General features: G+C 41.2%; 1 long non-coding RNA gene across 2 annotated transcripts; it reads left to right on the forward strand.

The window, feature by feature from the left end:
• Positions 1-212: 212 nt before the first annotated feature.
• On the forward strand, positions 213-2,268 carry LOC136224856 (uncharacterized). 2 transcript variants are annotated; one of them, XR_010686646.1, is made up of 4 exons: positions 213-601; positions 1,308-1,745; positions 1,835-1,963; positions 2,055-2,268. It is a non-coding gene; the product is annotated as an uncharacterized lncRNA (long non-coding RNA). The 2 variants fall into 2 exon arrangements; XR_010686645.1 differs by having other exon boundaries at positions 1,308-1,963; positions 2,055-2,267.
• Positions 2,269-11,107: the final 8,839 nt, after the last annotated feature.

Raw genomic sequence — 11,107 nt, forward strand, 5'->3', positions numbered from 1 at the left:
TCAAAACGATAGGAGTATTTTTACACCTTAATCCTTTATTTTATTAAACTAAAAAGTAAAATTGAACTATTTTAGACGTTAGGAGTAAAATTACTCCTTACTCAAAATGATAGGAGTATTTTTATTAAACTAAAAAGTAAAAGTAACAATTTGATTTTAAGAAAGAAAAGGGAAAAAGAGAAAACAAAATATTTATTACTATTAACCCTTAATATCCCGATCCCCTTTTCTTCTTCCTCCTAAGACTATTCCTCTCCCTAACCCTATCCAGGTGATATTCCCAAATTCTTCTTCAACTCATCAGAATTCGCAACCTCATCCAGATTTCAAGCCTTGCCGCCAAACTTGCAATCCTAGTCTTAGTCGATTAAAGAGTTTGCAACTCCCTAAAATGCCTCTTTTAGAATGGAAGATCGAAGATAAAGGTAGAAATTAATTCTGAAGTCGAACAGGATAAGGAGCTGAACGAAAAGATGAAGGGTGTTGGTACCCATAAAGGTCGTCAAGAAGCTTGCTGATGGCTTGTGTCGGTTGCAACTGCCGAGGGCTATGGCTGATGACACCACAAAGAGGAGGACGAGATATCGATTTAGGGTTTCAGGTAATTCTTCAACTCGGTGTTTTCCATGGCTTCCTCTTCTTTTTGTTTTGGCAAATATGTTTTGGATTTTGTTTATTAGTTACATGCTAGAAAAATGTTTGTGGTTTCTTAGCTATATATAATTAATTGATTTCAGTTTACATTGAATGTGATTAGGGGTTAGATTCGTGTGAATAGTAAGTTTGATTACTAGTTTACTATTTATTCCTCTTTCCTGAAATTAATTGGTTTTGTATTTGTTGTTGTTGTTGATTAGCTTTAGTTTTGCATCTATGGCTAAGTTCTTACTCCTCAAGACACAACTGTAATTCCTTTTGCATTTCCCTCTGTTTTTTTCTGATTAGTTCGATTACTTGTTCGTGTTCTTCCCTAATCTAGGTTTCAGAAACAATTACCCCTAAATTGATCAATGTGTTTGGTTTCTCTTCCATTTTTCCATAGAAATGTGGAGAATTTTAAGCTCCAAACAGGATATTTTCTCTGTTATGTTGATTTCGAATTCACCAAAGAATCCTCATATGATAACAGAGGTTCATGATCAACTGCAGAATATATCTTGATGTTTGATTTTGTGATTTTTGACCTCTTGTTTTTCAACCCTTCTAGGTACTTGTTCCATACTCAGATGCCATGATTGTTGATTTGATTATTTGAAACAGTTTAATATCATAGCTTACATGGAGTTTTATTGTGTCTGGTAAATTAGAGCTCTTCCCAAGGATGTAAACAGTGAACTCATTCAGCACAAACGAGCTCCAGTGATAAATCGTGGAATGGTCAAAAGAAAATGTTCATGTCCATTTCTCCGACTAGAAAGCTCATTTCCGGGTTCATTTTGTGGGTTTGTGCTTCTCTTGTTATTATAATCTCTGTTTTTCTATTTGGTAATTCCTTAAATTATCGATTGTCGTGTAGTGTTGTTTAGTACTCTTACTGTTAATTCTTCTCTTGTTTCATGGTCTTTTTCATTTTCTAGTTCTTCTGTTAATAATGGTACTACTGGTAATGCATATTTGGGGAATTTGAATTCCACTTCGAATTTTAGAAATGGAAGTATCAATGTTGATCAAGGAAGTATAAAAGAGAATATCTAGGAAGCAAATGCTGGAAACTCTTCTTGATTTGAATGAGAATAAGAATCAAAGTAAGAGTGTTTTGGGAAAGACTCATTTGGGTACTTTGTTTATACATGTTAGCTTGTTAAACTTTTGAACTATGTTCATGTCAATGCAGGATACAAATGAAGTGCAACACCAACTTTCTGTATTGCTCTTCATTGGATTGGCTTGCGGCTTCTCAATGATAATTTTCACTAAGTTCTTATAGCCAAACTTCTTCATCTTTTCTTTCTGAAGTTTGAAGGTATTTATCTTTTCAATAATATATAATTATGTTATAGTGTACTTAATGACTATAATCTAAGTGATTTTTTCTTTTGTTGTGTTAAATGCAGATGAGCCCTTTTCTTCCGTGGTTTTGGAGATTGTTCAACTATCTCAAAGTTAAAGATTATTTTTAGATTTAGTGTTGCTTTTAAACATCTTATGTGTCCAATTAATTTTATTAGATTGGGGGTTTAGTTTTTACTATTGTTAGAACATTTTATATATTTATTGTGGAAATGATGGAATATTTATGATTAATGTTAATTCATTGATATAAAAAAGTATTATTTTTGTTGTAATTATTTGGTAGGATTATCTATACAGGTTTGAATACTATTTATGTGCATTGCAACTACGATTTTCTGTTGTCATGGTCTTATCATAACTACTCTTAAATTTGTTATTATTTTTTCGCCACAAAACATTGACAAATATAATGTAACAAATAATTTTGTCACAATAAATTGATTATATTATATCGAATTTGGTTGTCAAAATATTATTGGTCATATTAAATTAATTCAAAGAAATATTAAGTTTGTCACAATATGTTAATCATTTAATTGCAATAAATATTATATTTGTCACAATATAGTATCAGTTAAATGTAACAAATTTGGTTTGTCACATTAACTTATTTTGTCACGATAAGTATCCAATTTTTGTCAAATCAATACACATTTTGTGACTAATTTGGACTTTTAACAACCAAATATAAGTCATATTTTGACAAACTATTAGTCAAAACATGTAACACAGAAGTGACTAATGAAATTTCGTCACAATATAATCTTAACAATTGAGACAAACTATAATTTCGTCACAATTAACTTATTGAGACGAGCTTATTGCAACGAAATTTGTGACAATTTTTTTTGTCACAACAAGTATATTGTGTCGAAATATATATATATATTGTGACAAAAAATTTCGCCACAATATAGCTTTTTTTTTGTAGTGTCCGGCAAAATGCATTTTAACCAAGGGTGGCTAAAAGATTTTCTGTAGAGGCAATCATTTATTATGGAGAAATAGGCCGATTTCCTGACTATCCGCCGAGCTTCCTCCTTGTCCGTAGGTAGTGCTCCATCTAACAGATACTGGCGGATTGCCGACCTCCAATCACCTTCTACTGTCGTGAGTAGGGATACTTCCTCTGAGGTGAAGGTAGGAGCTGCTTTAACTTCGAATGAACATTGTGGATCCGCCCAGTTCTCCTTCCTGGAAGCCATTTTAGCTAGATGATCTGCTTCAGTGTTGGATCCGCGAGGCACATGGATCAATTCCCATTTAGTTTCTTTGGCTTCAAGGTGATCCAGCAATTTTTTAACTTCAGCAACGTATTTGGCCAAAACATCATCCTTTACCTCATAATTTTTGATCATTTGGTTGACCATCAACTTGGAGTCACTATAGATCACGATCCGCTCGGGAGTGATTTCTTTCAGCAGGCGCAGTCCCAATATTAAGGCCTCGTACTCCGCTGCATTGTTGGTTGCAATAAAATCCAATTTTGCTGCGTACCGTAGTTTTATATATTGGGGACCTGTGATTACGATGCCTATACCAGCTCCTTCTGCCGAGGAGGCTCCATCTGTATACATCGTCCATTCTTCGACTTGAGATTTAGGGAGATTCATCCCTTCTTCAGTGAATTCATTCACAAAGTCTGCCAAGACTTGACTCTTTAAGGCTGACCTGCTCTCGTATCGTACATCAAATTCTCCAAGGCGGATTGCCCACTCCATCAATCTCCCTGAAGTTTCTGGCTTTTGCAATACCTTCCTCATTGGTATATTCATTTGAACTATGACAGTATGAGCCTGGAAGTAAGGCCTAAGGCGGATTGCCGTGGTGACAACGGCTAACGCCATTTTATCAAGCTTGGAACATCTGGTCTCTTAGTTAGAAAACGCGAATTTTCATGCACGTGGGCAATGCTTTATGTTTTTTTTTTGTTGAAAGAATGTGAACTATATACATGTGAATAGTAAAAATACGAATAATGCATGCCAATAGTAAAAAAAGACGTGAATAGTAAAAATCATGAATAGTAAAAAAACGTGAATAGTAAAAATGTGAATAGTGCACGTGAATAGTAAAAACGTAAACAACTAAACTAAATGCTTTTAACCCAATCTTGAATTAGATTAAGCTCCTTGCAAGCACGCGGGAGAGTGGAACACCAAAGAATAATGAATTAATCAAATCCTATACAAATGATCCTACGAATGAAATCTCAAAGAGTAACGATCCTAACCGAAAGGAATTTCTATGTTAGATTTAAACACAACCGAAAGAATAACTAGCTTAACGGAATTCTTATTAGATGTACGTATAGAAGTGAGGCTCTCGAGGAATAATGACTTTAGTTTAGCCTCTTGTCTTACCCGCACTGTTCCTTTTAGGTTATTGGCATTAGTGGGACCACCGAGGGTATCCATGCCTGGTATGCTATGCTTAGCCCAGCGGCCAAAGCCCGTGTTCGAGGGTTGGGCTTCGAGCCCTTTATTCTGGCGCTGCCTCGTGCCAATGGTGTGTGCGACCGATGCGGCTTGCGCGCTTTATGTGAGAGGTGGGTAGACTCGACCCACACCTTTCACCTTCCGTTTGGGGAGATGACGATCTCGCCCCGCGACTTCTCGCTATTGGCCGGATTGCGGGGTAGCGGCACTCCAGTCCCCCTTTTCTTTGACATGGTGCGTCCTCGGGTCGACCTTGCGAGATATCTGATCTGATCGGACCCGGAGTCTATACGGGTGTCAAGGCCACTCCGGCGAAGTTTGTTAATATATTCGGGCTACTGAGCCGCAGGGACTTCTACGACCGAGATGATATGGATCGGGCCACACGCAGCTTCCTCCTATACGCTTTAGGCGAGACGATCTTCCGCACCCAGAGCAGAACCATACACGCAGGTCTCATCCAGGCTTTCCGCGATTTGGACGCAGTGTCGTCCTACGATTGGGCTGGAGCTGGCTTGGCCTTTCTATACAAGTTCCTGGACTTGACTTGCCGGAAGCGCAAGGATTTCGGCGGTTACACCTTCGCCCTCCTGGTACGTCCTCTATCATTGGCTTGTCTTTTTATTCTTTTCACGATTTCTGCTTCTGACGTCGGTTTCTACGAGCAGGTTTGGGCTTATGAGAGGCGGATTCTTCCGAGCGCCCGTAGGAGTAGGCCGCGTGCGGTCACGCTTCCACTCATGGCGAGGTGGAGTGACTTTGATTTGCGCAGTGAGAGGAGGTGGACGGTGGCACGACTCCTATTATGGATTGACACGCGGAGCTTGGGACAGGTGAGCGTCTCCTAACTATGCTAGATTTTCGTTTGATCTTGTCTGACTTTTCTTTTGTTTTTCAGATTTCATTCAGATGGGACGACCTCGACTTCGGTCCCGATTACGCTTATGTCACCCGCATTCAGGGGCAGCAGTGTGTGCTCCCCGGACCGTGCGTGCGAGCATGGTATTTGGGCGATCGGAGCTTTATCGGGGTTAGCGCCACACATTGGACACCAGGCGAGATCCCTGTGTCCATGTTCGCGGTGAGGGTCATGTCCCTACAGGAGATACGCGGTGAGCTGACTCATCAATTCGTGCCTCGGGACGTGTGGGACCACGCGAGGGGTCGTGCCCCCTATTTATCGACACTGTTGACTCTGATGGGCCCCCCCGAGGTTGCGATGGATGTGGATCCTACGAATGACGTGTTCTCAGCGGCGGCCGTCGCTGGGGTCTTCGGCCTAGAGGAGGTTCCGGTAAGTGCTTGACTTATTTATTCTTTTATTTGTGAGACAGTTAGGTGTATTCATTTTGTCTTTGCTTGCAGGAGGGTTCCTTGAGGAGCACTCGGACGTCGGACTTTTTCGATGGTACCCGAGCTCGGACATCCGCGAGCGAGCCTTCTTATTACGCCGGCGAGTCCTATGGCGCTGCCCGACCAGAGCGACTCCACCTTGGCGCACCTTTCCCGATTCCAGGGAGAGAGTATTCGACGGTTTATTATGGCGAGGCGGGCGTGGCATACTCCGGCGTTGAGACAACCCCTCCGGTTTTCACCTCGATGGTGCCATTCGATCCCCCTGATGCCCTCCATACCTCGAGGGAGACGTGCACCGACCTCGTGGGATTGTCTGATTATTTGAGAGAGCAGCTCAACCTGCGTTGCGCCAGTCACCTGGTGAGTATTCTTATTCTGTTTTAGTGTAGTGAAATGTATGCGTGTGATGAGAATATGTATGTATGACTTCTGTTGTTGTTTGTTTTGGTGTTTTTTTTTCTTTTTTATTTGCAGAGCGATCTTCATGCAAACGATCAACGGTTCAGCGAGTCGCAGCGGGATGCCGATGCTAGGGTCGAATATGTCTACCGAGAGAGAGAGATGCTCATTGGTCGGAGATGATGCGATTGGAGACCGAGGGGCGCCTTGCTGCGGAGGAGGGTCGTCGGGTTGCCGAGGAGGCCTTATCTGCGGAGCGGGCTTCTCGTCTGCGGGACTTTGAGGACTTCTGGGATTTTCCCCCTTATTAGGCTCATTTTTGTAGTTTTCTCATTGGTATTACCCCGATGTATAGCTTGTATATAGGGAGAGGGGTGTGTTGGTCCCTTATAACGTTACAAGTATAGTTCCAAGGGGGGGGTTAGGAACTATTTAAAAATTTTAAGCTAGGGCAGACTTCTTTTTCGTGAGAAAAAGGTTTGGACAGCGGCGCTGAGTGAATAGCAAGATACTGGCTTAGTCAACTAGTGACTAGGTCAGTTTCTTTACTTGAGTCAGGAGATATCACTTAGAGTCTATTCCCGAGCTCAGATATTCAATGCGCACAACTCAGCTTGACCTCTTTACTTGGTCAGTTTTTGTTTAAGCAAGCAATAAATATATAAAGGAGTTAAAGGTTAGAAATATGTTACTCAGCAGATTTATCCAGGTTCGGCCTCCAAGCCTACTTCCTGTCCCCGGAACACGTTCCGAGATTTCGAATTCTCTACTGAGCTCTTTAACGATAGAGCATCAAACCTTTTACAATCTTAGCAACTGAGTATAACAAGAGTACCTTCCTCTATACCTCTACTCAATCCTAATCTCTCGCTGAGTACTATAACCGAGTACTCAGCCTCTCCTTTCTAATCTCTAGAAATGATAAGTGTTTGTCCTAAACAATGATTGCTAAGACACCTTAGATGATTGAATAATCACTCTAGACTTTTACACAAAAGATATGAAATTTAGTGTAAGATTGCTTTGCTTTTTCTTGCAGAACTTTGCGTAGAAATTTGGTCAGCGTAATGGCTTGATCAAGTTCTGTGTTAAATGAAGCAACTGAAGGGCTCTATTTATAGAGACGTCTGAGGTGTCGGTCATTTCGAATTTCGAAATAACCGTGGGAGGGAAACGGCTTCCTGTCGTTGTCATCCTGTCTTGCTCAGAGCTCTCGGCCAATCAGATTTGAGTATCTTCTGTCCTCGGTCAGCTTTTGGTCAGCTCGGCAGAATGTCTCTCCATTTATGGTAAGGTCAACTGGACAGCATTCTGTGTCTTCTGAACTTTACCCAAAGTGGAAACACTTTGTCTGGAAGTTGTTCTTAGCCAGCTGCTGTCTTGTACTCATTGTCGAATCAACTCAGCAGCTTCCTCCCGAAGTTGTTCCACGAAGGTCTTCTAGATCCTTCTTCCGCTGAGTTGCGTTTTGTACATAACAACAGTGTTTTGACATACGCGGGACGAGTTGCCTTAAACTGTTTGACTTGGGCTTTTGACTTCAGTATTGGGTTTTGGGCCTTTTAATCTTTGTGTCTTATAAACAATTTAACTCAACATTGAACAAACACATTAGTAGAATAAATCAAAGCATTTAAACTTAGTGTGTTTAGAATATGTTTTTAATTATACTTAAACAATTTTGTCAAATCAAAATTATGTGGAAAGGTGTTTCAACAAACTCCCCCATTTTGATGTTGGCAAAACTATTCAGCGAAGAACTCAGTATTGAGCTCTCCCATGATAGTTGACTTATTATAGCTTAGCAAACTCCCCCGTCAGGGTTGAGCTACTGACTTAGTTTTACTCTTAACATTTGAAGGTTTAATCGAGTAAGTCTAAGGTCAGTTTTCAGATATAGGTCAGCTCATGAAACATATTCTATTTTACTCAGTGTTTAAGCGGAAGTTTTAACATTCAGGGGGCGCTGAGTAATTTGTTGTTCAATGAGTCTTATAAGACAATGTTTTATAAACATATAAGTCAATGTCAAACATATTATCAGCATTGGGTACAATCAACAAGTTTTATAAGCATTAAACATAGTTGATGTAATTGAAGATGCATAATAACTTAATACTCAGCATCGTATATAATAACTCATAACTCAGTTTTTGGATAAAAAGATGCAAGTATTGATATTACTAGAAGTAGTCAGCGTATACAACAAAAGAAAAACATAAACATAGAGACTACAAACTTAGCATAACTGAGCTAGCCTAATTTCTATTTCTTTTTCTTTTGCTTGGACTGACTATGCTCATGCTGTGTTCTAGCTTGTTCTTTCTCCCCCGTTTTGTCAGCATCGGGAGGAGGAATCCTAAAGGTGTCGGTTAAGACGACTCTGGTCAGTTCCGTGACAGCGCCTTAAGTCTATCGGCGCTTTCATTGACGCTGTCAAAGATAGCAACTCCATCATCTGATACCTCGGCGGGTATATTGAGTTCAGCAACGCTGATCATGCTTACTATGAAAGCTTGAGATTTACCTATCCAGGTAAGTGCATCGGTCAGACCAGCAACAACTTGATGAAAAGTCTTCAGTAAGGATGTGTCATAGTATTGACGCTGAATGTTGCTGTGACGGACATGGTTGAAGGTTTGTCTAGTGACAGACAGTATTTCATTTTGCTTCATGGCGTCAGTGTCCATCTCTTGTTTGTTCAAGTTCAACAGTCGAATAGCCTCACCAATTTGCTCCACTAAGCATTGAGAATAGGAGACCATTTGCTCGTTGGTCTTGATTTGCTCGGTGTGAAGCTGAGCAAAGAGCATTTTAACTTCATCAGAAGTGGCATATCGTGTGTTCGCAGCTGACAGGGTCTGAACTTGACCTTGAAGAGAATTGAGATGTTGAACAATTGTCAGCTGGAGCTCAGCCAGCTTGGTGATGGAATCTTGCTTAGGTTGCTGTGCTTGAAAGGAGACTATGACACTCAGCAAATCCTTGAATCCCTTAACTTCATTGAGAAGCTGAGTTACTTGGGAGAGCTGAGTTGTCTCAACAGTAGAAGACCCAGCAGCAGGTGGAGTGGTTTGATGAAGGTCTTTGATTAATGTTTGCACCGAGTCGATGATTCGTTTTCTAGACTCGGTGGCATGTAAGTAGCTGAGAGAGCCTTCATGAACTTGCCTAGATTCCTCAGTATGACCGGTTGGAAGAGGAGTCAAAGGTATAACATGGTCAGTGATTGGAAGTGTGTTTCCAATCTGCACTTGAGTCTCATGTAAAACTGATTGATCGGCAGAAGTGTTGATTGGAGAAGAAGTAATCCGAATGCTGTCTGTGCTGACTGGAGCAGGAATGTCCTGAGGCAGCACAATGCTTGTTGTAACAGCATTGATGGGAATTGGCTCCACTTGGCTTGTAGAGTTAGCAGAAGCATTCAAGTCGGCGTGTTCCTTTGGTGAAGAAACAGAGGCTTGCTTTTCAAGGGAAGCCGACGGAGTAGAAGTTGGTTGTTTTCTGAAAAATTTCATCTTGAGTTTAGAAGGGTCTTGGGTCGGCTTTTGGATAACAAAGTCAGGGACAGTTGGTTTCTGAATAGGAGGGTCAATGACAGACTTCTGACTTGCCTTGATTAATCTTCTTCTTGGAGGAGGAGTGTCAGCTTGTATAGATTCTCCTGAGTGAAAGGGAGAAGTTTCCTCTTGATCAGCATTAAGCTGGTCAGCTTGTTCTTGTTCTTGATTAACATTGGATTGGTCAGGTTCTTGTTCATTTCCAGCAGCCAACATAGTATTGGTTGGCTCAGCTCCAATCTCACTAGCTGTCTCATCAGTGTCCTCAGCGTCATCCTGACCGCTTGCTTCTTCTTGTTCTTTATCTTCTTCACTATCGCCATCTAACTCTTCCGCAACTTGTGCAATGAACTGATCGTCCAGATGCACATCATCTTCTTAATGCTCAGCTACAGTTCCTAGACACTGTGTGTAGTGAGAATCACCAGGAACAATGATGTCAGTAGGAATAGCATCAATAGGAGTCAGTGTAGAAGACTTCTGCTTCTTTTGAGGTTGCTCATCAGCATTTGTTCTTTCCTCAATTTCAGGCTCATCTTGCCTTCTCCTTTTCTCAGCTGACTTAGGTCTCTCCTGACCTGGTTCAGCAGCTGACTTCGGCTTCTTGGCCTGAGGCTCAGCCTTCTTTGAAGGAGTCCCAGCAGCTTTCCTCTTGCGGGCAGCTGGAGCCTTTGTCCTTTGGCTTTGCTTTGGAGCTGTTTCCTCAGCTTGTTGTTCAGCAGCAGCTTTTCCTTTCTTTAGTGGTTGATTGAACTTCAAAGCCCTCAGCGAAGCCGCGGTTATCTCAGATCCTCTAGCCTTAGTTTCCTCAGATAGATCAATTTGATGATCTAAGAGGATTCTGGTGATGAGAGATCCAAGCCTGAGAGTTCCAGTACTCCTTTGGAAGCCAGCAATCAAGAATACTGGAATGTTGATCGGCTTGTATGTCAGCATATGCCATATGAAGCATTGCTCAAAATTCGTTGATGAGGTAGTGCAGTTGATCTTGGGATAAATGAAGAAGGTCAGTAGATAGTGAGCCATCTTTTGGTGCTGACCCATTGAGGTGCTTGAGACTTCTCCAGAGTGGCCAGCGGGCTTACAGAAGGTGGTATCGTACCCAGTACCTTCATGATCTCCAGATCGCCTCAGTTTTGTTCCCTCATTCTTTAACTTCAGTAAGTTAGCGAGATAAGTAGGGTTTATGAAAATGGTCTTTTCCTTTACCACAGTTACCAGATAGTCCTGGTTATCATCAGCAACTCGAAGATTGTGGTAGAACTCCCTTACTAGGTCAGGATAGGTGTGATCTCTAATGGAGAACAGCTCTGTCCAGCCATTTTACGATATCCATTCGCA

Source organism: Euphorbia lathyris, chromosome 3, assembly GCF_963576675.1.
Source record: "Euphorbia lathyris chromosome 3, ddEupLath1.1, whole genome shotgun sequence".
NCBI lineage: Eukaryota > Viridiplantae > Streptophyta > Magnoliopsida > Malpighiales > Euphorbiaceae > Euphorbia > Euphorbia lathyris.